The sequence below is a fragment of the Bos indicus genome, chromosome 13 (assembly GCF_029378745.1).
Source record: "Bos indicus isolate NIAB-ARS_2022 breed Sahiwal x Tharparkar chromosome 13, NIAB-ARS_B.indTharparkar_mat_pri_1.0, whole genome shotgun sequence".
Lineage (NCBI taxonomy): Eukaryota > Metazoa > Chordata > Mammalia > Artiodactyla > Bovidae > Bos > Bos indicus.
The window spans coordinates 63,366,666-63,382,974 of NC_091772.1; the positions used below are offsets into that span (position 1 = coordinate 63,366,666).

Here is a 16,309-nt window from a genome sequence, read left to right on the forward strand (position 1 = left end):
GGCGAGGAACACATCAGGTCATGAGGATAATTGATACCTTGAACTCGTAGATATATACTGACATGCCCCACAGAAGATTTACCTAGCACAGTGACCTGGTGGGGACTTAATTTGTGTCTTTTCTGCCAACAAAACATTTACCAGAAAATTACTGTGTCCTTGGGAAGGCGAAAGAAGTAATCCCCTAAACACTGTCGCTGCCAGGTGAGCATCAGACCTTTTGGGTTTCTAAAGTCTAGGTCAACGCTGGAAATGTAAAATACATTTCCAGAAATATATAGAGTAAGTAGAAACATAACATACGCCACAAATGCAAGCCACATATATAATTAAAATTTTTCTAGGGAATTCCTTGGTGGTCCAGTGGTTAGGACACCATTACTCCATTGCAGGGAGCATGGGTTTGATCCCTGGTCGAGGAACTAAGATCCTGCAAGCTGTGTGGTGTGGCCAAAACAAAACAAACAAAAAACTTCTGGTAACCACATTTTAAAAAATACAAAGGAATAGGTGATATTAATTTAATAATATGTTTTATTTGACCTTATATAAAAACATAATTTCAACATGTTATCAATATAATATTATTAAATGCAAATGTACATTTAAAATCTTTAATTCATTTTTATTTACTATTTTAACTCAAATATAGTTGATTTACAATACTGTGTTAGTTTCAGGTGTACAGCATAGTGATTCAGTTTTTTTGCAGATTATATTTTATTACAGGTTATTGATTATACAGTAAATCCCGGTTGCTTATCTATTTTGTATATATTAGTTTGTGTCTGTTAAACTTATACCCTTAATTTTTCCTTCCCCCATCTCTTATTTTTCATTTGTATGATTTCTTATTTTGTACTGTCTTCGAATCCAATGTGTATTTTAGCTAATGTGTGCATGCTTACTCACTTGCTGCTGCTGCTGCTGTGTCATTTCAGTCGTGTCCGACTCTGTGTGACCCCAAGGACGGCAGCCCACCAGGCTCCCCCGTCCCTGGGATTCTCCAGGCAAGAGCACTGGAGTGGGCTGCCATTTCCTTCTCCAATGCACGAAAGTGAAAAGTGAAAGTGAAGTCGCTCAGTCATGTCCGACTCCTAGCGACCCCTTGGACGGCAGCCCACCAGGCTCCCCTGTCCCTGGGATTCTCCAGGCGAGAACGCTGGAGCGGGTTGCATTTCCTTCTCCAGCTTACTCACTTAGTTGTGTCCAGTTCTTTGTAACCCCATGACCTGTAGCCTGCCAGGCTTCTCCGTCCACGAAATTTTCCCAGCAAGAACACTGGAATGGGTTGCCATTTCCTACTCCAGGGGGATCTTCCTGATCAAACTCGCATCTCTTGTGGCTTGGTAGGGGGATTCTTTACCATTGTGCCACCGGGAGAGCTATCTTAACTTATAGTACATCTCAGTTCACACTAGATACATCTCAAGTGCTCAATAGCCCCATGTAGCAAGTGGCTACAAATTGGACAGTACAGACATACTTCTTCCTAAAGGCAATGAATCCAAGGAGTGGGGTGAACACTTTCTGATTCAAGAGTTTCAAAGGAAACTGAAGAAACTTCTAGTTAAGAAAGGATATTGAAAGGATATTGAAATGTCCTAATAGTTTGTCCTTTCTTTATACTTAAGCATATGGGCAAGAAATACTAAAAGCAGGGGAAAAAGGCCAAACCACAACCTGGCAAACTAAACAAAACCAATAACTGTTAAAAAGTTGAATTGTGACTCACAAAATTCATATGTTGAAAGTCTAACCCCTAGGACTTCAGAATGTGACCTTATTTGGAGATAGGGTCTTTGCAGAGGTAATCAAGTTAAAACGAAGCAACTAGGGTAGCCCAAACCACTACTGATCGACATCGTTATATTGGGTTGGCCAAAAAGTTGGTTCAGATTTTTCTGAACCATTGTATGGAAAAACACGAACAAACTTTTTGGGCAATCCAATAAATAAAGGAAATTTGATACAGAGACAAGCATAGAGGGAAGACCAGATGAAGAGACAGAGGTAGAAGACAGCCAGGAGAGAGGCCTGGAACATGTGCACAAGCATGAAGTTAGATCCTATCTCACATCAGGTACAAAAAAGTATCAAGGGCTTCCCTGGTGGCTCAGCTGGTAAAGAATCCACCTGCAATGCAGGAGACCTGGGTTCAATCCCTGAGTTGGGAAGATCCTCTGGAGAAAGGAAAGGCTACCCACTCCAGTATTCTGGCCTGGAGAAATCTATGGACTGTATAGTTCATGGGGTCACAAAGAATCAGACATGACTGAACAACTTTCACTTAATCACTTATATCTATCATTATAACATCATACAGAATAGTTTCAGTATCCTTAAAAAAAAAAGTATCAAGCAGTGTATTATTATCTAAACATAAGAGCTAATAAGTATAAAACTCCTAGAAAGGAAACAGGTGAAAATCTTTGTAACTTTTATTTCAGCAGTAGTTTCTATACATAATATCAAAAGCACAAACAAGAAAAGGAAAAGTAGGTTACTTGGACTTAGTTCAGATTTTAAAACTTTTGTGCCACAATAGGGAAAAAACAACCTACAGAATGGAAGAAAATATTTGTAAATCATACATCCGTTGAGTCTAATAGCCAGAACATATAAAGAATTCTTGTTGTTGTTGCTTAGTCACTGAGTTGTCTCCAATTCTTTGCTACCCCATGGGCTGTAGCCCGCCAGGCTCCTCTGTGCTTTGGATTCTCCAGGCAAGAATGCTGGAGTGGGTTGCCATTTCCTTCTCCAGAGGATCTTCCCGACCCAGGGATCAAACCTCCATCTCCTGCCTTGGCAGGCAGATTCTTTACTGCTTAGCCACCAGGGAAGCCCAACAACAGCAAAGAATTCTTATAACTCAGCAATTTTAAAAGCCTAATTAAAAAACACAAAGTATTTGAATGAACATTTCTCCAAAGAAGAAACACAAATTGCTAAGAAGCACGTGAAAAGATGCTCAACACCATTAGCTATTAGGAAACACAAAGCAAAACCACAGTGAGAAAGTACTTCATGCTTACGAGAAGGGCTATAAACGAAAGGGAAAAAATGGCTAATAAGTGTTGGGGTGAATGGGGAGAAATTGGAACCCTCATTAGCAAAGTGAAGAGCATTTTTTCACTGCTCATGTAATTTATACAATAGGACCAGCTTACCACTGGTCTTATTGTCAGGGTAACAATTAATACGTGTAACCAGATTCCTCTTGTGTTTCTCGCTGTGAGTGATCTCAGTAAGATGGAGTCAGATTCCAGGTCCACGGTCTATATACATCCACAAAGCGCTCTTCAAGAATCCAGCATCCAGGGGTCCACAGGCTCAGTAACATCCGCCTCCAGGGACTGGTTCTGGCACGGATCTGTGACCCAGACGTGAAACTCACACACAGATAAATAAACTACCCAAATCTCAAAAAGCATTCGTGGGTAAAATTGAATTTCTTTCTCAGTTGATAAAATTTTAAAATACAGAACAGAGGAGAGAGTAATCTAACAAATACCCATGTCCTCCAACTGTCAGAATTTAATGCTATTATTTTATAGTTTTTGCCCCTGATTTTATAAATCTAGTAAGGTTAAAAGTGAAATCTCCCATGTATATTTTCCTCCCCAGAAGAATTCACCATCAGGAATCTGGTGTCTGCCCTTCCAAGTGGTTTTTATATTTTCACTGCATATACTGTATTCATAAATGCTTGTAACACTATTTAGTGTAATTTTAAGATGTACAAAAATGGTATCATATTTTATTTTCTGCAACTTGCTTTTTCAGGCAATCATGTATTTTTTTATTTGTCTTTGATGATATATATAGCTAGATATAAATACACATGTAGTTCATCCATGGAATTTTCCAGGCAAGAGTACTGGAGTGGGTTGCCATTTCCTTCTCCAGGGGATCTTCCCAACCCAGGGATTGAACCCGGGTCTCCTGCATTTCAGGCAGACGCTTTACCGTCTGAGCCACCAGGGAAGCCTCCATAATAACTTACATAGTGTTTTATCATATGAATATTTACAAATTTATCTATCTAAAGCTCTACTTGTAGACAATTAAAGCTTTTCCAAATTTCCTCTATTACAGACAATGCAACATTCTTGTACACGTTTCCTGATGCACATGCACAAGGATTTCTCTATAAAAATCTAGGAGTGGAGGGACTTCCCTGGCAGTCCAGTGGTTAAGACTCTAAGCTCCCAAAGCAGGGGCCATGGTCAGGGAACTAGGATCCCATATACTGCATGGGGCAGCCAAAAAGTAAAAAAAAAAAAAAATCTAGAAGTGGAATTGCTCATCAAAGAGCATGTGCATTTTGGACTGCACTAGATAAATACCACCAATTGCTTTCCAAAGTGGGTGTCCTGCTTTTCCACCAGCAGAATGGAAGAATCTCTGTTTTGTATAAGATTTTTCTGAAGATCAGATGGGTTGCAAATAAACAGAGAAGTGATTACATCAATGAAATGCAAAGAAATTCAAAATAACTATTAGGCTCATCTGTGCTTAAATGTCCTTCTCCCATCTCATCTCCATGCGTACAGACCCACGCCCATTAGAGGATTCCACCTGCTGCTTCAACCCATATTGTTCCCAGTCACGTACCTTCATGCAAACAACTCTCTCCTCCTCCTTACTTACTTTTTATGCCTCCACCCCTAGTCTCATCTCTCTACCCGCTTCACTGGGGCAAAAAATAAATTCCTTCCATTTTCTCATGGAAACTTGCTCAATCATCTCTTGTGTCACTTGGGGCCTGATTCTCTTGCCCCAGTTTTACTTTCTATCTTTTCAAGACAGTTTCTCAAATACAGTTCTCTCCTGTAGCTGTTAGGAATTGCTACAAAACTACCCAACATTTAACTGGCTTAAAACAACATTATTGATTAGCTCATGGTTCTCTGGGTCAACAGTTTGGGCTAGGCTCAGCTAGGCAGTATGTCTAGTCTTGGCTAAGTTCATTCATACATTGTGGTCAGCTAGGTAGCTTTGCTTCAGGAAAATGGTTGCCTGTTAGCTGAGGAATAGCTGCTATTTGGCCACATATCTTTTAGCTAGCACAAGCAAGCTAGCTTGTGTTTATTCTTTTTAAATATACTTTTATTTATTTACTTATTTTTGGCTGTGCTGAGTCTTCATTGCTGCACTTGGGCTTTCTCTAGTTGCAGCTAGCGGGGACTACTCACAGTTGTGGTACACAGGCTTCTTATTGCCGCAGCTTCTCTTCTGTTGCCGAGCACGGGCTCTAGAGCACAGGCTCAACAGTTGTGGTGTATGGGCTTAGTTGCTCCTTGGCTGTGGGATCCTCCCAGACCAGGGATCGAACCCATGTCTCCGGCATTGGCAGGCAGATTCTCTACCACTGAGCCACAAGGGAAGCCCAGGCTTATTCTTATGGCAGGCTCCAAGAATGAAAGCAGAAGCAGGCAAGGCTTCTGGAGGTTCCAGCTCAGAACTGGTACAGTATAACTTTGGCTTCATTCTATTGACCGAAACAAGTTACGAGGCCAGTCTAGATTCAAGGAGGGGAGAAACAGATCCTCTCTCTTGAGTGGAGAAGCTGCAAAATCACATTCCAATGAGCGTGGACACAGGGGTGTGTTTGTGTGTATGCGTGGAGGATTGCAGGTTGAGTTCTCTGGGAAGTAAACTCCAAGATGGAGATTAGCATGCAGGAAATTATTTGGAGAGTGCTCTGTGGAAGAAAGAGAAAGGAATAGGAGGAAGTCAAACCACGATGTCAGAACAAAAGCCTCTGATTCCATGGCGGACTCTAAGGCTGGCTAAGACGGTAAAGAATCCGCCTGCAATGCAAGACACTCAGGTTCAATACCAGAGGGACGATCTCCTGGAGGAGGGTATCCACTCCAGTATTCTTGCCTGGAGAACTCCATGGACAGAGGAACCTGGCGGACTACAGTCCATGGGGTCGCAAGAGTTGGACATGAGTGAGCAACTAACTCTTTTGCACTAAAGCTGGGATAAATCTTCAAGGGGATCAGGTCTCTTCCCTCTCAGGTGGGTCAATCATTGTATGCAGGCTGCCTCAAAAAGACAGCTGCCAAGGAAATTCTCATAGAAGGCTCACAGCTAAGGGTCACCTGCCAACAGTACTTGCAGTAGCTGGTGGAACAAGTCCTCCATTCCTCAAGATGGTTGGGCTGTCTGTGTGGAATATCAGAGTTCACAACACAGCCACATCTCCCCAAGAATTGTGGCGCTAATTTTTTTTTAATAATATGATTGTCGCTTGTTATTGTGTACATTAAACATTTGTAATCATGTATTTACTGTGTTGTCTTAACTGTGCCCAGATTTTATATGATCACAGTGCTAAGCATCACTTGTTTCAGCTCAGTCTTCATAGTGTCATTGCTCACTTGTCTCGGTCATCCACTCAAAACTTTAAAGAATAAGGACAAACTTGACTTTGGCCACCAGAAACATAGGCAAGAACAGTTTAAAACCATGCTGGCAATGGAATCACTAAAATGTAATTAAGGTAGAGATGTGATGTTGTTCTTTGCAGGAACAGGAGAGAGAGGCTAAAATCTGGATCATAGAGAAATGAGCACTTGAAGAGAAGGTGGGAAGCCAGGATGGGAATTTGCTGGAGGATCAAGTTATGAGAAGAAGATGGGAATGTGAGAGGCACTAAAGGATAAAGAAACAGCTCCAACCAGGCAGCTATTGAGATCTGGGCAGACGTTTTATAACTTAGACCAGTGGCTCCATGTGGAGAAATTGCAGAGGAGTCACCAAGTCAGGATTTGGGGAGTAGCATAGAGAATTGTTTCCACCTGCAGCAAAGGAGAATCCCTGTGACCACACAGAAAAGACTCTACATTTTGGAAACAAAAGGCATTGACTTTGGGGACTTCCCTGGTGGTCCAGTGGTTAAGCATTCACCTTCCAATGCCGGTGGTATGGGTTGATCCCTGATCAGAGACCTAAGATTCCACATGCTGCTGCTGCTGCTGCTGCTAAGTAGCTTCAGTCGTGTCTGACTCTGTGCGACCCCATAGACGGCAGCCCACCAGGCTCCCCCGTCCCTGGGATTCTCCAGGCAAGAACGCTGGAGTGGGTTGCCATTTCCTTCTACAATGTGTGAAAGTGAAGTCGCTCAGTCGTGTCCGACTCTCATGGAGAAGCCCAATCTGGTGTCAGTGGCCATGCTGCTGCTGCTGCTGCTGCTGCTGCTGCTGCTGCTAAGTCGCTTCAGTCGTGTCCGACTCTGTGTGACCCCATAGACGGCAGCCCACCAGGCTCCCCCATCCCTGGGATTCTCCAGGCAAGAACGCTGGAGTGGGTTGCCATTTCCTTCTCCAATGCATGAAAGTGAAAAGTGAAAGTGAAGTCGCTCAGTCGTGCCCGACTCTTATCGACCCCATGGACTGCAGCCTACCAGGCTCCTCCGTCCTTGGGATTTTCCAGGCAAGAGTACTGGAGTGGGGTGCCATTGCCTTCTCTGGTTAGTGGCCATAGAGACAGCAATATTCAGTCTCTGGGGCAGCCCAGGCCGGAGTGCCAGTGGCTGTGCCTAGCATCAGGTGTAAAGTTTTAGCAGGGTTAAAGGGGAGGCTGAAGGGTCTGACATTCTGTGGTTGGGTCATCAGGGTCCTTACCAGACTAGCTCTGTGCTTCTGCCACCCTGATGGCCATTCTTGTTCTCCAGCCTTCCCAGCAATTCTGAAAACTCTCCAATGTCTATTTCACTGATTCCTCTTCTGTTGAAATCTACCAGTTTGTTTCTGTTGCTTGCATATATGAATTCCAACTGGTGGAAGTTTCTTTGTGTGGAGTGCATCCAAGCTTCACAAGGAACCAGAAAACAGCCAGGGTCCACAGCGGCCATTCTCTGCCTCCCACTCTGATATCTGTTTCTTCCACTCTGTCTGCACATATGCCGTGTCCTTCTCTGTCTATTTGTCTTAATTCATGAGAAGGTAGCTGTAATCTATTGGTTGGGAAGCACCCACTCTGAGGTCAGAATGCTTGGATTTGAATCCCAGATATATTGCTTTCTAACTGTGAGGCTTTGGTCAAGTTACTGCACCTCTTTCCTCTTCTGTACAGGGAAGATCCTCTGGAGTAAGGAATGGTAACCCACTCCAGTATTCTTGCCTGGACAATTCCATGGACAGAGAAGTCTGGAGGGCTACAGTCTGCACAGTCAAAGAACTGGACACCTCAGAGCAACTGAACACACACACACACACACGGTGATCATAGTAGGGGTCTTCTTGTTTTGAGGACTAAATAAGATAATATATGCAGAGCCCTCCCTAAACTACTTGGCTCATAATAGTCATCAATAATTGTTGCTATTGTTATCTTCACCAGCAGCATTATTATCATTATCATGATTCGAAGGCCTTATGGTGACTAATTAGAGCAGATGTTGTAAACTCCAGTGCCAAAAGGAGCCAGGCAGGCAACAGGAATAAGTGGCATGGATGTGGAGTAACACACTGGGACAAAGTGAGGACTATGGAATATGGAAGAGCATGTGCCCATCTGGAGGGAATTGCCACTTCTCACCAGCAGCCATTTATTACTCCATGGAATGTGAACCCAGTGATGCCAAACTTTCACTATTTCAAGAGAAGCCAGAGATCCAGATTTTTATTGGAAATGATGTTTCTAATATCAAAAACCAAAAACACTATGTGTGCTATGTCGCTGCAGTTGTGTCCAACTCCTTGCGACCCCATAGACTATAGCCCACCAGGATCCTCCATCCATGGGGATTCTCCAGGCAAGAATACTGGAGTGGGTTGCCATGCCCTCCTCCAGGAGATCTTCCCGATCCAGGGATCGAACCCAAGTCTCTTATGTCTCCTGCATTTGCATGCGGGTTCTTTACCACTGGCACTACCTGGAAAGCATAGGACAAAACACTATACAGGAAAAATAAAACCACCCCAGGGTCATTATGGGCTGTTGGTGCCAGTGTGTGTTCTAAGTACAAATCTCTGGGCTCAGTTGAAATTCTCAGGAAGGGAATCTGGTTGGGTTGGGTTTAGTCCACTGACTCCATCAACTCTGGCCATGGTCCACTGCTTACCCAGCAGGGAATGTGGTGAGAACTCTCTGAGAAGCAGGTGTGGGCAACCATGTGGCGATGAGCACATTTCAGAGAAGAGAAGCAAGGACTGAGGATATTCCCTAAGAGCTGCTTCTCTGTGGATGACAGAAATACTGAAGGCAAATGTATCCGAAATGTGATAAACCCCAGTGACTGCAAATAAGTCTGGTAGACTGCAAATAAGATGGTAGCTTATTTATCTTATGTAAAAATGTGTCTGAAAGAAGCAGAATAAGGCTGGTAGAAAGGCTCAGATACAGCCACATGATTCCAGATTTCTTCCACCTTTCCATACCTCCATCTCAGTTTGTAGGCTTTCATTTTGAAGCTTGTTACCTCATGGCTGCAAGATGGCTGCAGCTGAAACCATTATGACTGTGTTCCAGCCAGAGAGAAAAGGAGTCAAGAAGTGAGGGACAGCCCTTATGTAAGGATTTCCCACAAATGCCCAGCATATTTCTTCTTCCGTCTCGTTGGCCAGAACTGACTCAATACCCATTATCTAGCCACAAAGATATTATGAAGGTGAATATTTTTAGCTTGATACATTGCAGCCCCAAACAATATAAGGGTTCTGTTCATTGGAAACAAGGAGAAAATAGACCTCGGGTAGACAATCAGCAACCTCTGCCACCTCCTCAGAATAGGTACTATGGACCAGACCTTGGCTGAGCGCTGGACACAACAGGCTGATTGCCACAGCCTGCACGGCAGAAAGCTACAAAAGTGGTTGTGAAACCCAGCACAGCTGGGCTGGTTCCAAAGTATGAAAATCAGCCTCTGGTTCCTCATAGCTCCTCTAGGCCTCCCATCCTTCCTGACCCCTCCTTGGCCCTCCTGCTGTCGGTGTGGCCCCGCCAGGGCCCAGGCGTGGTGGGAAGAATGTGTGATTAACACCAGTAGCAGTTTCAGGAGGCACCCAAGAGACATTCCAGAGAGAAATATGTAACTGGCGCATCTGGTTTATAATGTATATTAATCCCTGACATGTAATTTGAGTAATATATGTAAAGCAAAAAGTCCAAGTGCTGATTTAGGAGCCTTGTTATTACCCTGTCAGCAGAATTCATGTTCTATTTGCACAGTGCTCTGGGTCCAGCATCTCATCGAGGGCAGCAGGAAGGAGAAGGCTTTCTGATGGATGCCAGCTGATGGCAGAGGCCCCCCGCTGATGGGGCTGGGGCATCAGTCAAGTGCTTGGAGCCCGTAGGAAGGTTGGCAGGAGCTCTTCTTGGCAAGGAGGACTGTGGAACTAGACCAAATTACAGTTGGAGCTCGGGGCAGATCCATCCCCACCCCTCAAAAAGGAAGAAGCCTAGAAAACTGAGGGGCTTGGGGGTTCAAAACCAGCTCTGCCACTATCTCACCTTGTGAATTTTCATAAGTGGCTTCAGCTCTTTGAGCCTCAATTTCCCCCTTTGCAAATGGGAATCATAATAGCACTTATTTAATAGGATTGTTGTGAGATTTAAATAAAAACAATAAATGACAAGAAATCAACCAAGTACTGAGCTAGTGCTCTGGGCCAGTTAATACTGTGGACCAGTAATATTCCAAGTGTAGTACATGTATGATCTCGTTGAGTCCTCACAGCAACCTCATGAGGTAGATACTAGTATGACTTCCAATTTACAGTTGAAGAAAATGAAGCTCAGAGAGGTGAAATAACTTGCTCAAGGCCACACAGCTAGTAGGATTCAAACCCAGGCAGCCTGGCCCCTAAGCACGCCCTTTGAGATGCTTTAACACAGTGCTCTGTTTTGTGTGAAGCACGGAGTAAAGGGTGATTCTTGAGAGTTCCGTGGTAGTCCAAGTGGTTAGGACTTGGCACTTTCACTGCCGTGGCCATGGGTTCAATCCCTGGTCAAGGAAGTAAGATCCTGCAAGCTGTGTGATCAAGAAAAAAAAAGAAAAGAAAAGTAGGGGGAGTGTAATTCTCTAGACTGTGACCCTCAGTAGATCTTCCTATGATGATGGAAATATTTTCTAATTCTGTGGTGTCGGATACAGTGGCCACTAGCCACAGACGGCTGTTGAGCATTTGAAATGTGGCTAGCTTGATCAAAGATCTGAATTTTCATTGAATTTAATTTTAATTAGTTTAAATTTACTCATTTGCGGCTAGAGGCTACTGTGTGGGACATGCGGTTCTAGGCTCACCCACCTACTCTCAGTCCTGCAGGAGGGGTTTAACCCCTTACATCTGTTAGAAGCACAGGGAGATTAGTGGCTTGCTAGATAGGAGTCCCGGAGAAGGCAATGGCAACCCACTCCAGTACTCTTGCCTGGAAAATCCCATGGATGGAGGAGCCTAGTAGGCTTCAGTCCATGGGGTCGCTAGGAGTCGGACATGACTGAGCGACTTCACTTTCACTTTCATGCTTTGGAGAAGGAAATGGCAACACACTCCAGTGTTCTTGCCTAGAGGATCCCAGGGATGGGGGAGCCTGGTGGGCTGCCATCTCTGGGGTCGCACAGAGTCGGACCCGACTGAAGCGACTTAGCAGCAGCAGCAGCAGATAGGAGTCCAATCATAGGCTTGATTGGAGCCTATGAGCCGAACAAGGAGGTGACAGTTCAGTCCTTTCCAGTGCCAATTAGAACATGCTCTGGGCATCACCATTCAGAATACTGCTCCTTTAATAGAATGGGGGCTCAAGGGAGCTCCCTGGAAGTTCAGTGGTTAGCACTGCGTGCTTCCACTGCAGGGGTCACAGGTTCGATCCCTGGTTTGGGAACTAAGATCCCACATGTCTGGTGGCACAGCTGAAAAAAAAGAGAGAGAGAGAAAGTGGAGGCTCACGATCCCAAGCCTTTCCGAGAACCCCTTAGCTGTAAGCTCCAGGGTCCTAGACACTGCCTCAGTCAGTAAGATTATTTGACAAACTTGGTCCCTACCCTCCTGGAATTGGCAGTCTAGCTGGGAAGAAGGTTATTAAGCAAATGACCACTCAGTTAATTATTTAAAAACAATTAATTAAACTCACACCTGAGTGTATGCCAATGTCACAAGGGATAAAATGGCAGCTAGTCAACAGAGAGCAATTCATTGCTTATGGGACTTTAGGAGATGGATGGGTCAGAAAAGCCTCCAAGGGCAGAGAACCTTGAATTTGGTCTTAAGGAGCTGGAGATTGTAAGGATGATGTATACCTGAAGGCCATTCCAGGCAGAAGGAACAGCATGCGCAAAGGCACAGAGGTGTGACAATACTTCCAGTATTCAGATAAAAAGAACATCATGATTCAAGGGGTGGTGAGAGAGGATGAGCCTGGGAAGATCAGCTGGGAATCACATTGTGAAATGTCTTCAGTGTCATGCTGGGCTGCTGTTCCTAATCCTGTGGGTGAAAAACCTTTCTAAGCGGGGGCCAACAGATTTGTTTTAAAAGGCAGGTTATAGGACTTCCCTGGTGGTCCAGTGGTTAAGACTCTGAGCTTCCAGAGCTTCCAATGTAGAGAGTGTAGGTGCAATCCCTGGTCGGGGAAATAAAATCTCACATGCCATGCTGTGCAGCCAAAAGATTTAAAAAAAGAAAAAGGCCCATAGGGACTTCCCTGGAGATCTAGTGTGTAAGAATCTGCCTGTCAATGCAGGGGACATAGGTTTGATCCGTAGTCCGGGAAGATCACACATACCATGGGGAAACTAAGCCTGTGTGCCACAATTACTGAGCCCAAGGGCTGCAAATACTGAAGCCTTCGCACCCTGGAGCCCATGCTCCGCAACAAGAGAAACCACTATAAATAAGAAGCCCGCGGACCACAACGAAGACCCAGCACAACCAAAAATAGATAAATAAATTAAATTAAAAAAAAGAAAACCCCACAAAAGTCAGATTATGCTGCATTGAAGAGTGTGCTATTGAAGAACTCTGCTGTTCTCTAGCTAGGTGAAGTCTTTCTGGCTTTTTCACGTCTCCCCGTGGTCCCTCTAAATCTACTCTCTGTATGGCAGCTAGAAGAATCTTTTTTTGTTGTTTGTTTTTCTTGTTTTTCACATGGCTCAAAAGCTAAAAGGGCGAACATTATCAAAATGGATATAATTCTCCTACCTGCTCCCTTCAGCATCCATCTCTCCCCACCCTTGGGGATTCCTCAGGGAATCACTTGAATTAGTTTTGTATGTATCCTCCCAGATTTCTCTACACAAGCAAACACTCTCTTCTGATCCTTTTTTTTTCTTTTGCTTAACACGGAGATCTTATTACAACAGTAAAGAAAATGTTTCCATTCTCTCTCTCGTTTAACACAAAACCTTCATAGATTTACATGCAAGTATAAGAAATAATACTGAAAGATTCCATGTACCATTTATCCAGTTTCCCCAAATGGTAACATCTTGCAAAGCTGTGGTGTGAAGCCACCACCAGCATATGGACGTTGACGCAGTCAATGTGCAGAACAGTTCCATCTCCACAAGGATCTTGTGTGTTGCCCTTTACAACCACACCACCTCCCCCTCCTCGTCTTTCCTTGCTCCTGGCAACCACTATTCTGTTTCACACATCTATAATTTTGTCATCTGAAGAATGCTATACAAATAGAATCATACAGTATGTAACCTTTTCGGGCTGACCTTTTAACTCAGCCTAATTCCCAGAGGTTCATCCTGGTTGTTGTGTGCATCAATAGTCTGTTCCTTCGCTGACTAGTATGCCATGACATGGACACACCACAGCTTCTTTTTTTTTGACTATTCACCCACTGAAAGACATCTGGGCTGTTTCAAGTGTGGGACTCTTCCAAACAGTTTGGATTGTATGATAATTGTATATTTAGTTTTGTAAGCAACTACCAAAATAACTTCAGAGTAGTTGTACCATTTTACATTTCAACCAACAACGCTGATCTGATTTCTCTGCACCCTAACCAGAATTTGCCATTGTCACTTCTTTTTTTTAATCTTTATTTTTTCAGTTTTTATTTTTGGCTCTGCTGGGTCTTCATCACTCTGTGTGGGCTTTTTCTAGCTGCAGTGAGTGGGACTACTTTCTAGTTGCAGCGTGCAGACTTCTCATCGCCGTGGCTTCTCTTATTGTGGAGCACAGGCTCTGGGCGCATGGACTTCAGTCGTTGTGGGCTCAGTAGTTGTGACCCATGGGCTTAGTTCCCCTGCAGCATGTGGAATCTTCCCAGACCAGGGATTGAACCTGCATCATTGGCTGGCAGATTCTTAACCACTGGACCACCCAGGGAAGTCCACTCTTTTTCATTTTAGCTATTCTGACAGGCACGTCTTATTACAGTTTTGACTTACAATCCCCCATGGCTAATGCTGTTGAACATCTTTCACGTGCTTATTTGCCGTCGGTTTACCTTCTTCGGTGAAATGTCTATTCATGTCTTTTGCCCATTTCCTTATTGGATTTTTTTTTCACTGTTGAGTATTGAAATTCTTATGTATTCTGCATAGTCCCTTGTCAGATATGTGAATTGCAACAATTTTCTCCCAGTCTGTAGCTTGTGCCTTCATCCTCTTAACAAGGTCTTTCCCAGAGCAAGGTTTTAATAAGTCCAGTTTATCTATTTTACCTTTTATGGATCATGCTGTTAGTGTCACATCTAAGATCTCTTTGCTTTGCTCTAGACTCCTGTATTAGTTTGGTAGGGCTGTCACAACAAAGTGTCACAGACTGAGTGGTTTAAACAATAGAAATTTATTCATAATTCCGGAGGCTAAAGGTATGAGATCAAGGTGTTGGTGGGATTCATTTCTTTTGAGGATTTTCTCCTTGGCTCAGAGATGGGCTTCTTGTGTCTTCACATGTGAGCCTGTGTTCTAATCTCCTCTTCTTGTAAGAACTTCAGTTATATTGAATTAGGATTTATCTTAATGACCTCTCCTAGAGGTTGCTCTTGAAGCCCTGAGCCACTATGCGAGATGTTTGACTACCCTGAATCTGCCACTCTATAAGGAAGCCCAAGCAACGTAGAGGAGCTACGTGTAGGTGCTCTGGTCAAGAGTCCTTACTGATTCCAGCCTTTAAATAATTCCAGCCTGACTTAAATATACTTTTAGCCTTGCCTATCCCTGGTGCTGGGAAAGATTGAAGGCAAAAGAAGAAGAGGATGAGATAGTTATATAACATCACTGACTCAATGGACATAAATTTTAGCATACTCCAGAAGATAGTAAAGGACAGAGAAGCCTGGTGCATGGAGTCACAAAGAGTCAGACACAAATTAATGACTGAACAAAAACTTATATTTCTGTTAATCTATTTTTTTGTTTAAATATGTCTTTCAAGAGGAATACTTTGAAGTGTTTTTCTTATGCATATTATAAACAAGTGCTTCTGAAATTTAAAATCATGCTCTTTCACATATCATCTAAAATCAACTCGTGACCCACAAGGGTACATCCTACCTTCTGGAAATCATTGCGCTAAGCTTTTTTGCTGATCACAATGGTCCCTTCTAACTTTTGCATTTGAGAATTTATGAAGTTCTCTTTCCCAAGTTGGTGCTGAAAAGTTGTCCTGGGTGGGAGGGATCCTGCTCTCTGAAGGAGTTCACAAACTTTATTCCTGTGTAGAACTTTGGGACAATTAACATTCATGAGAGATGACTCAAGTCAGGAGCCGTGAAGGGTCTGCGAATTTACCCTACCTACAAGCAGTGAAGCTAGACTGCTTCCTAGGTGCTAAAAACAGTCCTCGGGCAGAGCCGGGACTGCTGTACTTCCAGAGAAAGTGTAGCCAGACAGTCAGGCTTTACTCTGATTCCCCATGTCTCCCAAGGCCCGAGGAAGTGACACAGGTGGGCCTGCACACACAGATAAGTTCTTTCACAGTGGGGACTACTGAGCTTGGAGAATCTACCACTTTTATCGTCAACAGTAATGAGTCAACTCTTTGTCTGGGGAAGATATTATTTCACTCTGTAAGGTTGCTTCCTACAAACACAATCCTGAGAAATGGCCTGGGTAGAGGGCAGTCAGCGCCTTGCATTCTTCGCATATCCAGCAAGAATATGCATGGAAGCATAGGGCCAACTGTGGGTTGCCTCTCCCAACAAACCACATCCATGGATATGCTGGCTTCAAACTCCATGACATGGGTCAGATAGGCGAAATTGTGTTGTGAGGTCACAGGGCTAAAACTCCATCATTCTCTCCCCAACCCCTGATTCCACTTCCACCAGTAATAATAAAAGGTAAAAGGGTCACTCATCTCAGGAGTTTAACTTTTGTTAGTAAAATAACCCA

At 43.7% G+C, this 16,309-nt stretch overlaps 1 non-coding gene across 1 annotated transcript; it reads right to left on the reverse strand.

Annotated features, from left to right (window-relative positions):
• Positions 1–3,915: 3,915 nt before the first annotated feature.
• On the reverse strand, positions 3,916–3,987 carry TRNAF-GAA (transfer RNA phenylalanine (anticodon GAA)). Its single transcript has one exon. It is a non-coding gene; the product is annotated as a tRNA-Phe (tRNA).
• Between the last annotated feature and the right edge of the window lie 12,322 nt (positions 3,988–16,309).